Source organism: Salmo salar, chromosome 28 (assembly GCF_965601325.2).
Source record: "Salmo salar chromosome 28, fSalSal1, whole genome shotgun sequence".
Taxonomy (NCBI): domain Eukaryota; kingdom Metazoa; phylum Chordata; class Actinopteri; order Salmoniformes; family Salmonidae; genus Salmo; species Salmo salar.
This window is the reverse complement of record NC_138318.1, coordinates 29456972-29472500: the sequence shown is the minus strand read 5'-3', so window position 1 is coordinate 29472500 and position 15529 is coordinate 29456972. Positions and strand designations below refer to the sequence as shown.

The 15529-nt window shown below is 40.0% G+C and overlaps 1 pseudogene; it reads left to right on the top strand.

Annotated features, from left to right (window-relative positions):
* Positions 1-5001, top strand: part of LOC106589779 (DNA primase large subunit-like) — a 105984-nt pseudogene extending 100983 nt beyond the window's left edge.
* Positions 5002-15529: the final 10528 nt, after the last annotated feature.

Genomic DNA, 15529 nt, shown 5'->3' with positions numbered 1-15529 from the left:
TCTGGTCACTCTATCATAAAGGCCTGATTGGTGGAGTGCTGTAGAGATGCTTGTCCTTCTGGAAGGTTCTTCCATCTTCACAAAGGAACTCTAGAGCTCTGTCAGTGTGACCATAGGGTTCTTGGTCCACCTCCCTGACCCACCACCTTCTCCCCTGATTGCTCAGTTTGGCCGGGCTGACAGCTTTAGGAAGAGTCTTGGTGGTTCCAAACTTCTTCCATTTAAGAATGATGGAGGCCACTGTGTTCTTGGGGACCTTCAATGTTTGAATTTTTTTATTTAACCCTTCTTTTACCGTGTAAGTTGACTGAACATTTTTTGACTCAAACTTTTTTTGTTACCCTTCCCCAGATCTGTTCCTCAACATAATCCTGTCTTGGAGCGCTACGGACAATTCCTTCAACCTCATGGCTTAGTTTTTGCTTTGACATGCACTGTCAACTGTGGGACATTATATAAACAAGTTTGTGCCTTTCCAAATTATGTACCACAGGTGGAGTCCATTTAAGTTGCAGAAACATCTCAACGATGCTCAATGGAAACAGGATGCACCTGAGCTCAATTTTGAGTCTCATAGCAAATAGTCTGGATACTTACGTCAATAAGGTATTTCTGTTCTTTATTTGTCATTAATTTCTCATTATCGGGTATTTTGTTTAGATTGCTGAGGAATTCTTTTTATTTAATCCATTTTAGAATAAGGCTGTAACGTAACAGAATGTGTAAAAAGTCAAGGGTTTCTGAATAATGTCTGAAGGCACGGTATATACAGTACCAGTCAAAAGTTGGACACACCAACTCATTCAAGGGTTTTTCTTTATTTTTACTATTTTCTACAACTATGAAATAACACATACGGAATCATGTAGTGACCAAAAAAAGTGTGAAACAAATCCAAATATATTTTAGATTCTTCAAAGAAGCCACCCTTTGCTTTGATGACAGCTTTGCACACTCTTGGCATTCTCTCAACCAGCTTCACCTGGAATGCTTTTCCAACAGTCTTGAAGGAGTTTCCACATATACTGAGCACTGAGCATAATTTGTTTTTCAACAGGACAATGACGCAACACACCTCCAGGCTGTGTAAGGGCTATTTGTCCAAGAAGGAGAGTGATGGAGTGCTGCATCAAATGACCTGGCCTCCACAATCACCCAACCTCAACCCAATTGAGATGGTTTGGGATGAGTTGGACCACAGAGTGAAAGAAAAGCAATCAACAAGTGCTCAGTATATGTGGAAACTCCTTCAAGACTGTTGGAAAAGCATTCCAGGTGAAGATGGTTGAGAGAATGCCAAGTGTGTGCAAAGCTGTCATCGAGGCAAAGGATGGCTATTTGAAGAATCTCAAATCTCAAATATATTTTGATTTGTTTAACACTTTTTTGGTTACTACTTGATTCCATATGTGTTACTTCATAGTTTTGACGTCTTCACTGTTATTCTACATTGTAGAAATAAAGAAAAACCCTGGAATGAGCAGGTGTGTCCAGACTTTTGACTGGTACAGTATGTGTGTATATATTATTATTTTTTACACATATTTAACACCTTTGTTTAGATTGGCACAAAACGACCTCCATAATTCCATTAATTAAGACAACAACAAAAAAGATATCTCTAGCTAAACTGACGGATTTTGATGGCATGTTTTTTTATGTTACTTAGATTGATGCGCCAGTGCGTCCATAGACTAGGGGATTTTAAGATGCTTTGAGAAACCAGGCCCTGGTCGATAGTTTAAGGAAGAAAATAAAAAAAGATCGTTGGGATTTTGTGCTTCACATTATTGTAACACAAACCCTGTAAATCACTTATTTTTGTTTGATCATTTCTAGTTATCTCCCTCTTTTTATCTGTGCTGTATTTAAGTGTCATGGAAAGCATTATTTCCAGTAATACTTTGAGCCTCACGTTAATGCCAAGCTGTGACGTTTCTCCATAATTAGCAACCTTAACACAAACGCTCCATCTATAATAGCAATGTTTATTCTTTTTAGTATTATTTACTTTAGTTTATTTCCTAAATATTTTCTTAACTCTATTTCTTGAACTGCATTGTTGGTTAAAAGGGCTTGTAGTAAATAAGCATTTCACAGCAAGGTCTACACCTGTTGTATTTGGTGCATGTGACAAATAACATTTGATTTGATTTTGATTAGAATTATTCCTGCAACTGCTTATAGCATCTAGCCAATGCTATTGGTTAACGTCAAATCCTCTCTTATGCAACATTCCTGTTCTATACAAATAATAATTTAAGATCTCTTTATAACTCCCAACACCTCTCATCTCTGTTTTCGCTCTACTTTCCTTTGTTGTTTTCAGATGCTGGAGTTGATCGAGGGAATGCACTGACCTGCCCGAAGTACTCTGAGCTGTCACACAGTGTAAGGACGCTTTTCATTTGGGGCCGGATGTAATTGGGGCGGCCTGCCCGCCTTTTGTGAGGGCCTTGGGGAGGACCCTGCTGCACATGCATGAAGTCTCTGGAGGAGCACCAAACTCTGTAATCACATCCATCATTAGCTGTCATAGCCGTTTAAGTTGTATGGGTTTATTATGAGATTTTAAATTAATTTAGCCCTTAATGAGTATTTATTTGATCTAATGTATTTTAGTGGAGGACCTTTGGATCAGCAGTTTCAGTCACGTTCAAGGTTATTAATATCCCTATTTAAGAGGGAGAATGTAAAAAAAATAGTGTGGCAACTTGTTTTCATTGTTCTTTATGTCTGTGCTGTTATGCACGTTGATCATAGTGATTTCTCTGACATACCGCTAAATCTCGGGGTTTGGTAATGTGTTATTTTCGGGAAGCCATAAAAGCGGCAGTTTGGGAAGTTGGTCTCTCCAATACATGTTGACAATATTCGTCAGATTTACCGTGCTGCGCTGTTTATTCTTTTCAAATTGGACGCTCTGCAAACTGACAGAATCGAGAGAGGTGGTGTTTTAAATGTTTCGGTGAGAAGGCAATAATATAGAGATGTCAGTCAGGATTATTTCTTTATCACGTGCCCCTGTCCCTCAGCTTTCAACGCAGTTGAAGTGCCAGAATCCTGGTGAGAATGTGGGCACGTAGCACCCAGATATAAATGTTGACTATCTGCTATGTGACAGTTTAATTTGAGTCTGAGAAGGAGAGAAGGGAGCGGTCTTTGATGTGATGTATTAGCCATCGCTCCGGTGAAAAGTTTATTCAGATGCAGCTAATATCCTCAATCACATTTCAATCTGATAACCCAGAGAGAGTACATGTATAACACTTTATACCTTAATCCCCAATATGTTTTAATGGGACAGATTTCCGATCAATCTGATTCAATAAGGTTTTAGACTACCTAGCCTTTTTGGTTACTTGAGAGTAAGTCACTATGAAAGTCGGTCCCGATGAAAGCCACTTTGCTTCTTGAAGAGAGGACAGGCAAAGGACACTGTCTGTTGTGACCTAGCTACACCCTTACTTACAATACCAATATATCTAGACTAGATATCTAGACTAGATAGTATCATAAATGTCCCTAAACTAGTCCACCATTTCAATGTATTACTTTGCTACTAAGCTTAAGGGTTATGATTCATATTTGTGGTGATTGTTTCTCCTCTCATTTATTGTTATAATATACTCACATTGTCATGGAGAATGATTTCAATGCCTCTAAAGTGTTTTTCAGTGAATTCTGACTGACTCGTGAATTTATGAAATTGATGACAAATCTTTTTGTGCTGTCTTCCAAACTGCACGTTTGTGACATTAATACGCAAAGCATAGCTGTTTTGTGTGGAGGTCTGGGCCATCCCCCAAATCTACAGCCACTCATCTCTAAGTCATCATGGGACACAAAGACGACCAACTAATTTCCCCCGTACCTGCGACTGGGAGAATTCAAACTCGGCTACATGTCCTACCTGGTTCCAGATCTGTGGGTTTGTACAGATAGATCGCAGTCGTTCCTCCGTCCTTGGCAGCGTTTATTAAAGGTCAAAATATAATACTTAAATTATCAAATATTTACACTGGTGATGAATTAAACAATAGAAAGAGTAATGAAATAGTGTCCAGTGGAGCCTCCGATGTGCTTCACCTCGGAATAGGGGAGTGGACGGAAGGGGCGGGGCCTGCAGCGAAATCATTCAAAGATTGATTTGTTTCTGATCTCTGTTTCTGATTGTTTCATGTTTATGCATTTTGTCATTTTTCACAGCCAGAAGGCCAAGTGCCATTTGCTGTAATGTGGTGAAACTGAGACAGATCAGGGTGTAATGGAAAGCTCTCTACTCAGCAACCTGTGGCTCTGAGATTTTTCCCCCATTCCTAAAAAAAAAACGTAAAAAAAAGTTTGCTGGACAGACCGTGAACAGAGACAGGACAGTAAGCAGGAGAGATAATGTTTTTTTCTTAGATCAGTACTGAACTTGTTTCTTTGATTCTTGTTTTTGTAAGAAGTCTATTTCCATCGAAGGGCTGCTGAGATATACAGTCTAGTAGTTAGCTAACATTTTCCTAGCTAGACAAAGGAATTGGACAATGATCAAGATGATGGCAGGAGAGAGACTAATCAGGGAGACTTCAAAGCCGGTGTGTTCCATCCCAATCACACAGCCAGGCTTGAAAGATGAGGGAGGAATTGCAGCAGTTCACTACACTTGTTCAATGAAAATTGTAAAATAACTGAAGCAGAGTTTTTTTTCTTTCTAACATGTCTGTCAAAGCTGACCATCACTACTCTTTCTAGCTCATTAACATTTGAACCGGTATTCATTTTACCATCTGACACCTTACAAAACTTTTTTCTGTTTTGTGTTGTCAGATTGAGGACTCTGGGCTATCGCTCAATCACCCCAGTCTTGTGGCTGGGGTGAAGGTAGAGGTGAAGCGGGAGGACAACCCCGCCACCAACACGCCCCCTCGCCAGACACCAGGACCAGGGAACCTGTCTCAGGAGGTGGCAGCAGAAATGACAAAGGACCTGGATTCTTTCTTCCAAGATGCCTGATATTGTCTTACTCAACCCTGATCAAGAGTAATACTTTTCTATATTTCTCTAAATTGTTTTGATTAGCTTCCATTTTACCTCGACATGTACGTAGTCATAAAATGTAATAATATGAAGATCTTCTCTTTTGTGGTTATTTGTTGGTTGACAAATGCAATACAATACCAATCAAAAGCTGAATCTTGACCTCAACCAAAATCTTGGGATTTACCGACAGTAGAACTACAATCCTCAAACCTAAAACACGTTGGAGCGGTTAGATTTACCGACAGTAGAACTACAATCCTCAAACCTAAAACACGTTGGAGCGGTTAGATTTACCGACAGTAGAACTACAATCCTTAAAACCTAAAACACGTTGGAGCGGTTAGATTTACCGACAGTAGAACTACAATCCTCAAACCTAAAACACGTTGGAGCGGTTAGATTTACTGACAGTAGAACTACAATCATCAAACCTAAAACACGTTGGAGCGGTTAGATTTACCGACAGAACTACAATCCTCAAACCTAAAACACGTTGGAGCGGTTAGATTGCTGTGATGGATCTTCATTTTCTCTCCTTGTTAAAACTTGACTTTGTTACAATTCCATTTTTTTTAATAATCTGTTTGGGAATGGTATTTCCTCAATTAGTACTCTTCTTCGTGGCCTAGCCAGGTTTAAAAAACGATGGCATATCGCCAGACTCCACACTTTGGCGAGGATTTGCCTCCTCATTGGGCTATGACCAGAAAATATCCCATCTGCCCCAGAAGCATAATCATTGTTTTTGTTCCCAAGGGATGGATAAAAGTAAATACATTTCCCACTGTTGTATTGCAATAGTTTGGAATACTCTTGTTAATGCAATTTAACCAAAACCCACCCTGTCAGGAAATATTAACATTCTTGCAAGGTCTCTTGGCCGAATTACATATTGGGTGCCAATAACTCAAGTGGTGTTGTGAACTTGTAATATTTTAAAATGTTTCTCACATACTTACTCCATTGATTATTCAATTCACATCAGTCCCCAGAAAATCATACAATATTAATGAATTCTGCAAAGTGTAACTAGTAAAACTTGATCAATTAAGTTACAGTATCGGGTATAGGGAATAAAATTAGCTAATTCTTGAAAGATTTAAAAACATTTTAGTTAATGTTGAGTTTACACGCTATGGCTATTCCTTGTAGCAGTCAAGACAAACCTGGTGTGACTATCTACTCAAAATAGCCCAGAGATCTTTACCAGTTATGGGTTGCACTGTTAGGCAAAACCCTTTATGACATGCTTTCCATGGTGGAGTAATTTATTTAAACCCGTGTGTGAAGAAGGCTTGGGTAAGCAAGGTCGACGTGTTCAAGGTCAGTGTTCATGCAGTTTATTTTGGTCTGTCCTGGAAGTTTTCCACAGCCCACACTGCTAGCTATACAATGTCAAGCTTTTTTCGCCTCTTAAAACGTGTCAGCCGTTTCTTGCTGATAACTACTTGGTTGAGAAAAATCTATTTACTATGATTGTGATATGTGGTTGTCTCACCTATTTATCTTAAGATGAATGCCCAAACTATTTTTCTCTCAGTAAGATGGTTTAATTTGAAAAAGATAAAGTATATATCGATAGATTGGTCGGTAATTAATGTACAAACTAGTCAAGATGGCCTGTATTTAAAGCTGCAATATAACCTTTTGGGTGATCTGACCAAATTCCCATAATATATTTCACAGCAGTTTAGATGGTACAATGAATTTTAGCAACCAGGAAATGCTGGAGCAATTTCTACATAGTGCATCTTTAATGCTTGACTAAATTGGATAATAGCTTATGGTAATGCAGCACAATATTAATTATAACTACAGTAAGTGCCTTGTGATTACTTCCTTTTAGGATTTACTTCTACCCATGGCATGTCCACACTACCTAGGTGCTTCAGTAATGGCATTGTGCTCTCCTCCATCCTTCTCACTGTGCCCTATACAAGCTCTCCTCTCTCTCACTCATTCACTCTGCCCTGGCCTGTACAAGCTCCTCACCCCTCCCTCTGTGCTCTGTAACAAGCTCTGCTGGCTAAATTTAGAGACCCAGAGGAGAGGGACCTGCATTGTGAATGTAAATGGTTCCCCTGGTAGGCCAAGAAAGTAATGGGGCCATTAAGGGACAAATTGAGCTAGTAAATGCTTACACCTTTGTGTAAATGTATACTTCTTTGAAAAAAAATTGTAGCAGTGTGCTGTGTCTAAAGAACTCATGCAATTCAGTTGAAGTCATGGAACGTTCAAGGACTAATGGTAAATAGTACAATAAGATCATACTTACTTGACTTTTATTTTTGATAGTGGATGCTGTGCCTCTGGGTATAAAGTTTGGAGTTAGGTGCAATGTTTTGTGGTAGACTGTTGCTTTTCACTTTGGTATCTCGATGCAGAGAAATCTTAATGTATTTTTGTTTTTCAATTGTTGTTATAATGGTATATAAAAGCGCCAGTAACACTTTATTTGGATAGTCTATCTGTAGATGCTCTACAGACTATCAGTAACATTTCAACTATCTACTAACCCTAACCCTTGCTCTATCCCTAACCTTAACCCTTATCCTAACCCTAAACTTAACCTTATCCTAACCCTAAACTTAACTCGAACCTTTACCCTTACCCTAACCCTTATTCTAAACCTAAACTTCACAAGCAGTTGCCTATCAACATATTGTTTGTTGATAGTATGACCATTTTTCATACTTCGGACTATCCAAATAAAATGTGACCAAAGTGGCACTTAAATTTGGACTTAAAAGTGTTTGTCTACCTGGGTCCGGTTTCCCAAAAGCATCTTAAGGCTAAGTTCATCATTAGAACCTTCGTAGGAGCATCGTTAAATCCCAGAGCTGTTTCCCAAAAGCATCTTAAGGCTAAGTTCATCATTAGAACCTTCGTAGGAGCATCGTTAAATCCCAGAGCTGTTTCCCAAAACCATCAATATTAGCATTTGACTTGAAAACGCTCGTAATCTAACACCTGCCACATAGAAGTGAATCGTTAGACGCTTTTACATCCCCCCAAGTCACTTTATAGACTATCTCCACTAAACATAGAATCATATGGTTTATCCGTCTCTCTGTGACGTACAATATGTTGACTATAAAGTTGCCAATGTCTTTGCAATTGATACAAACAACCGATGTATAAAAAAATGGTTCAAATGAAAAACCAGGAAGACTGCATTATTGTAGAGATACAGTAGGCTATGGGCCTATTTCAATCATATTGAAATACATTTCATGTTCAATAAATGTAGTCCTATTTTGCTACTGGTAATGCTAATTAGCTAAATGCTAAAGCTGTCCGGGATGATATTTGAACTCGCAAACCTGTGGGTTGCTAGACGTTCACATTAAACGCACATCCATCCATCCTGACCAACCACCCTACTTTCGTTTTTTGCCTTAATTAACCATCTGTCTTATGTAACCATACCAAACGTAACATATTGTACTAATTTGAGTGTCCCAGATTTGAGTTTACTGTGTTACATCTAGTCTGAGACCAGGTTGCTCTGTGTGGTGTTTTGGAAAATGTATTATACATCTTGGGCCGTTGTGGGAAAGATGCATCATTAAAACAGTCATAAGCCTAAGTTCCATTGCTGTCGGGAAATCAGGCCCTGGTTGTTTTATGAACCCATACTTGAAGGGAGCTGTGTCTCATCAGGCTACAGTGCATCGCTGTCTCACGTTTAATGCTGAAGCATTAACGTTTGGCTTGCTAGGAGCCTGCCTGCACCCTGCCACATAGCTGGAATTAAATTAGTTTTTGGAATCCGAGCATGGCGCTTGACAGAGAGGATTTAAGCACAAATAATAAGGCGAGCAGATATGAACAGTGCACAGCCAGGCTACTGTCAGCAAAAGACCTTGATGTTTCATATTTGGTGGAGCTTGACCGCTGCTTTTGACAAAGATGCCCCCTTCTCTAGCGGCTTGGATCAGTTCACCAGGGCAGCGTTCCCCTCGACAAATGGATTTACAATCATTAGCCATATTATAAACTTCACTGGTTCACAGAGTGATTAGTTCACTTCCATTAGTCAATACATGAACTAGAAGCCTAGTGGGGATGGTTGAATGGGTGCATTCACTACAAAAGGCTGATGGGAAATATATAATATATTCCGTAAAAGCAAGGCCCTGTTTCCTGAAACCCGAGGCACCTTACCCAGCTACACAGGGATAATTTCATTCCATTTATCTTGGGGAGAGTGAGATGAATGGAGCCCCATGTCTTACATGTATATACTGGGCTGCGCGTCTTGGTGTACAAAATTACATTTTCCAAAATGGGTTTCATTTGAGGCTTTAATATTGTCTGGTTCCCCAGCAAATCCCAGTGCTGACGTTGTACACCATTCAAAACCCATTTGCAATGTACAGTATATGCCGGTACACACATTCCCTTATATAAGGGTGCTCTTCTAACAGGCTAGAGCTGCTGAACGTACCCTTGGACCTCACTTCATAATACAAAAAGTTGGCGTAATATGGCTACAGTACATGAAATATCCTGATTCATCAGTAAAGGCCCACACTATCGATTTACTATAAGTTTACCTCGATTTATTACTAGCCTATTTGTAAAACATGCCTTCTTAGTTTGTTTTATGTCCTCCTTGCTTCAAAGGATTAACATTTGTGAGAGGAAATGAAGTAGGCTACATGGAAGGATGTCCTGTGAAAGCAGGTCCTGTTTGTGTGTCGGCTGTGAAGTCTCAAGCTTATGGTTGGTAATGACTTCCATTTGTCAGTCTTTCATGAGGTTAATACTGTATGGAGTTGTACGAGTTTGGAAGATTAATTGGTGTGCGTTTGGTTCTATTATTCTCTATGCTTATGGGATTTTTAGGTAATGCTATAGATTCTGCTTGCCATGTTCAGTGGTAGAGAAAGTACCCGATTGTCAAAGTTAAGATACCGTAATAGAAAATGACTCAATGAGGAAAAAGTGTAAAAGTATTTGGTTTTAAATATACTTAAGTATCTTAAGTCAATGTAGTTGCTAAAATATACTTAAGTATCAAACGTATTAATTCTTTCTAATTACTTATATTAAGCAAACCAGACGTCACAATTTTCTTGTTTTTATTTATTTATCGATAGCCAGGCGGACACTCCAACACTGACATAATTTACAAACGAAGCATTTGTGTTTAGTGAGTCTGCCAGATCAGAGGCAGTAGAGATGACCACGGTTGTTCTCTTGATAAGTGTGTGAATTAGACCATTTTCCTGTTCTGCTAAGCATTCAAAATGTAATGAGTACTTTTGGGTGTCAAGGAAAATGTATGGAGTAAAAAGTACATTCTTGTTTTTAGGAATGTAGTCAAGTAAAAGTTGTCAAAATATAAATAGTGAAGTACAGATACCACAAAAAACGACTTAAGTAGTACTTTAAAGTATTTTTACTTTACACCGCTGGACATGTTATTCTATCTTCTATGCAATGGTGGCCGGTGTTTTTATAGTTACACACTGTGGTTTGGCTTTTAAAGCATGACCATAAGGGTGATGTTGAATCTGTTTTTCTATACTATTCCAATCCTCAAAGATCCTGGGGGGGTGGGAGGACCTTCTGCTCTTTAGCCATGTCAGTACCAGACTCCGTTATCTTGATTAAAATATTATCTTGTGGATGCTTTTATCGACTCTTGGTATAATTCCTCCTCTAATCATGCAGAGAGTACACTGGAAGTGTCAGTTGTTTTGGTTCCACAGGGAATCATTTTGCACTTTGAAACACTTCAGTGTTGAACAGAGGTCTGTATTCCTCACTGACACAAGTGTTGTGTCCATTTTAGGTCTTCTTCCTTCCTGTGCATCAAATGTTTGTATCTGCAAAGTACAAAGCGTATTGTAATGTTGTACATTGCTGTGAAATTGCTCCTTTTACCTGACACTGAAAGTCATAGTGATTGAACCCCATCCAGCCAGAGCCCAACACCCGCTCCCTCTCTTAATGGGTCCTGACGTTGACTAATTAACAGGGGCTACCAGTGCACACGCTGGCCTGCTGAGGATTCAATTCATCTCCTGCTGCCTGGCCGCTTCCTCCTCCTTTTTTCTCTTCCCCCTCTCCTTTTCTTCTTCTCACCGCCTTCCCTCCTAACCTCGGATTTCTTGCAGAGGAATGAGAGGGGAGAAGTAATGAATGCATCAATGTTGTTGTTAACTAATGTGTGGGTCTCTGTTAGTGAGTTTTGTTTGTTGTGTGTTGACGTGAGGAGGGGAAGTTAGAGGTTGCTGAGGAGGAGGAGGAAGTCGGAATAGATTAGACTGTGCAGCACAGAACTGGTGAAAGTGAATGCTGCACTTGCAGTGTGCTCATAGCTGATGGGGAGAGGAAATGGAGAGACTGACAGACAGACACACACACACACACACACACACACACACACACACACACACACACACACACACACACACACACACACACAGACACACAGACAGACACACACACAGACAGACAGACAGACAGACAGACAGACAGACAGACAGACAGACAGACATATGTGCCAGCAGACTTGCTAATTTCAACATGACGGTGTTCCATTATCATACGATCGACATGGTCCTAAGAGGCCTGCTGATGCTTGGGAGTAGAACCAGACATATTTTTAGTCTCCCTATAAGAACCTGTGGTTTCAGAGTAATCAAACATGCTGCTAGAACGTTTTGAGATTGGGAGAATAGGATGATTGAAGGATGATTCAGAATGGTTTCTTCTTGTGCCTGGAGATAAGATGTCAGTTCAGTATCCGAGTGTAAACAGTGACCTATTCCCCTGATATATCAAGCAAATAAACAACTTACCTATGGAAATGAATTTGTTCCTTGAAGCCCAGAATGTCTGATCTCCTCACCCTCGAACCAAGGGAGAATAACGAAGGACTTGTAATGTTTACAGGCATAGAAAGATCAGAGGTCTAATCACCCTGCTGAACAAAAGGAGAGGAGATTTGAGGGATGCTACTGTATTGCTACTCACCCAACATTATTCATCAAAGAGCCTCTACCCACCAGTGATTCAAGGTCGGGGATATGACAAGAGATATGTTCCCAAAACACTAAAACTGTCCAGTTGTGCTGACATTGTATCAGGGTGCACAACACCTTCCTTTGATGTCAAGAATGTTGACAGGACAGCCTTTCTGAGTTCTTTAAAGGTTCACAGGACATTTCATTTGGTTGTTCGAACAGTGTGGGTTGTCCCATGTGGCTCGCGTGGTAGAGCATGGCAATTTCAACACCAGGGTTGTGGGTTCAATTCCCATGGGGGGACCAGTATGAAAATGTATGCACTCAGTACTGTAAGTCGCTCTGGATAAGAGCGTCTGCTCAATGACTCAAATGTAAAATTACAGGAGATGGGTTCACGAAACACAAAATGTTCTCAGTTGTGATCACATTTATACAATGTTTAAGTTAGGTTGCACATTACATTCCCTTAATAATGTTGTAAGAATTAAATGTCCGTTTTTATAATGTTCATATCGTATTTGTTTTAATATTCCATTGTTCACACTATACATTTTACCTCGTCTTTGAATTCCTTTGAACATTTCAAGAACATTTAGAAAATGTTATATTTAAGTTTTACCGAATAACATTTCGAAATGTTCTTGAAATGTTTTTACCACAACATTCTCAGCATGAAAATCCCCATTAAGTTTCTCTCCAGATGTAATGGCAATTCACATGTGAGGACTGTATTGTAGGTGACAGAGACAAATAGCACTTTAATTTCATATGGTCAATCAGCACACAGAATACATAAGTTATTCAAATGCTTCCATCCTCTTCATATGCTGTGTACTTGTAAAACTGTATTTTACGATTGTCTTTTCTCATCACGTGTTGAAAGTCTTATGAAATGTGATTTTGAAATTTGTGCAGAGACTTAATTATCTGGCTTTTCATGAACATTCCCTTATGTCTACGCTTCTAAAGGGACTCAGGCTTTACTAATTCTTGTGAAGTGTATCAGTGAACTGTATTCTGTAATTAGTTACAGAACAATATAAATGTGTATTGCTGCTGTTTGTCTGATATCCAACAGTCCATGATCAGCTCTGTTGACCATGAGAGCATTTTGCAGAGAAAATGGGTTGAGGTATACTACGGTATTTAGGCTCGGAATGACATGTGGCTCATTGTTTACCTGGTCATCAATGACGTGGTCCATTGTTTACCTTGTTACCTGGCAACGCCTGTCAGTCAAGGCAAGCTCATGAATGGATATAAGCTCCCAGCCCACTGAGCCCGTTCTTTCAGGCTTGTAATAGTTAGATATGAGAGAAGGTACAATTTCTTAAATTCTGAGCATTTTAATAGTGTAAAAATATTATGGGTGATGTTTTGGTCATTCAGACTATTTTTACTTGGGAATTAGGATGACTGTACGGGATATTTAAATGTTCCCTAAATGTTTCATTAGGTTGTGGTAACATTGGGAACTTGACAAGAGATAAGTTCCCAAAAATGCAAAAACTGTCCAGTTGTGCAGACATTCAGATAATGTTGGTATCAGGGTGTACAAAACATTCCTTTGATGTTGCAAGAATGTTTACAAAACAGCCATTAAGTCCTTTAAAGGTTCCCAGAACATGTAATTAGGTTGTGGGAAAGTGGGGGTAAATTACAAGAGAGAGGTTCCCAGAACACTAAATATGCTAATGACATTCATACAATGTTTACGTTAGGTTGCAGAGGACATTCCCTTAATCTTGTAAGACTGAAGTTAGTTATGAAGTACACGGCATATTTGTTTTAGGTTTAACATAATATTCCATTGATGTTCATGCAATGTACAGTTTACCTTGTCTTGGAGGTTCTCAGAACACTTCAAAACATTTAGGAAATGTTATATTTACGTTTTACCTGAGAATGTTACCACAACATTCTCAGAATGCAAATTAATCATGAGAAAGCAGATTGGAATGCATCCCCATTATGTTTCTCTCCAGATTGAATGGCAATCCACATTTGAGGACTGTATTGTAGGTGATATAGAGACACATTGCATTTTAATTTCAGTCATAGGACATTTTAACAACATTTAATCATACAAGCACAACCATATTTGTTTTACACTTCATATGTTGACAATCTGCAATCTCAATATTATTTCATTCATAGGACATTTGAACAGTACTTAATCATACAAACAACCATATTTTTTACCCTTCATATGCTGACAATCTGCATGTGGGGTTGAAACCTGCAATGTTTGCTTCCCAAGCCCAGTCTTTATCCTCTGCACCACCAGGGAAGTTTGCTTTCACAGTGTTTTCTTTGACCATACTGCCATGGCTATATACTAATCAGGAATTCCATGCTTCCTTTTTAGCCTTCTTAGATATAACTAATCCAGGGAAATACTGGTAACTGGGTTATTCAACATCAGTTCCCCCATCCTCTTTATATGCTGTGTACTTCTGGGTCCATGTTTACAAGGTGTCCAAGACTATGAGTGCTGATCTAGGATCACTTTTACTTTTCACATCATGAAAAATAAGCCAGAGGGGACCATATCAAGCGTCTCAAAGTAGGAATTATATCGGATGCATTTTGTTATAAAGTTGAACAGTGAATTCTTACACAATGTTTTTTTATTTTTTATTTTTATTTTATTTTTTACAGTTAGTCAAAATTCAGCATTTCTGACTGGATTTATAGATCTGGACAAAATAAATGACATCCTCTCTTTTAGTAGAGCATATCTGAGCCTCAATTTCCATTTTTTTCCCTAGAGAAACATGGTTACACAATATGTGTAGACTTTAGGAAATGCAATGAACTACAGAGATGAATGGGGAGAGGAGCAGGAGAGGATGGGGACTCATGTACACTGCTTCAATCAGTCAGGCTTCAGTCACCCACTTGGTTTCAGTCAACCCCAAGATTGAAGCGGGAGACAAATCCAGCTATGGCCTCTTCCTTGTCCGGCCTCTCACACTAGGTAGACAGGGGTCCTGGGATGGACAGCTCAGGCCTCTCACTGGGTAGACAGGGGTCCTGGGTGGGTGGACAGCTCAGGCGCTCGGTCACACTGGGTAGACAGGGGTCCTGGGATGGACAGCTCAGGCCTCTCACACTGGGTAGACAGGGGTCCTGGGTTGGACAGCTCAGGCCTCGCTCACTGGGTAGACAGGAGTCCTGGGTTGGACAGCTCAGGCCTCGCTCACTGGGTAGACAGGGGTCCTGGGTTGGACAGCTCAGGCCTCTCACACTGGGTAGACAGGGGTCCTGGGTTGGACAGCTCAGGCCTCGCTCACTGGGTAGACAGGGGTCCTGGGATGGACAGCTCAGGCCTCTCACTGGGTAGACAGGGGTCCTGGGATGGACAGCTCAGGCCTCTCTCACTGGGTAGACAGGGGTCCTGGGTTGGACAGCTCAGGCCTCGCTCACTGGGTAGACAGGGGTCCTGGGATGGACAGCTCAGGCCTCTCTCACTGGGTAGACAGGGGTCCTGGGATGGACAGCTCAGGCCTCTCTCA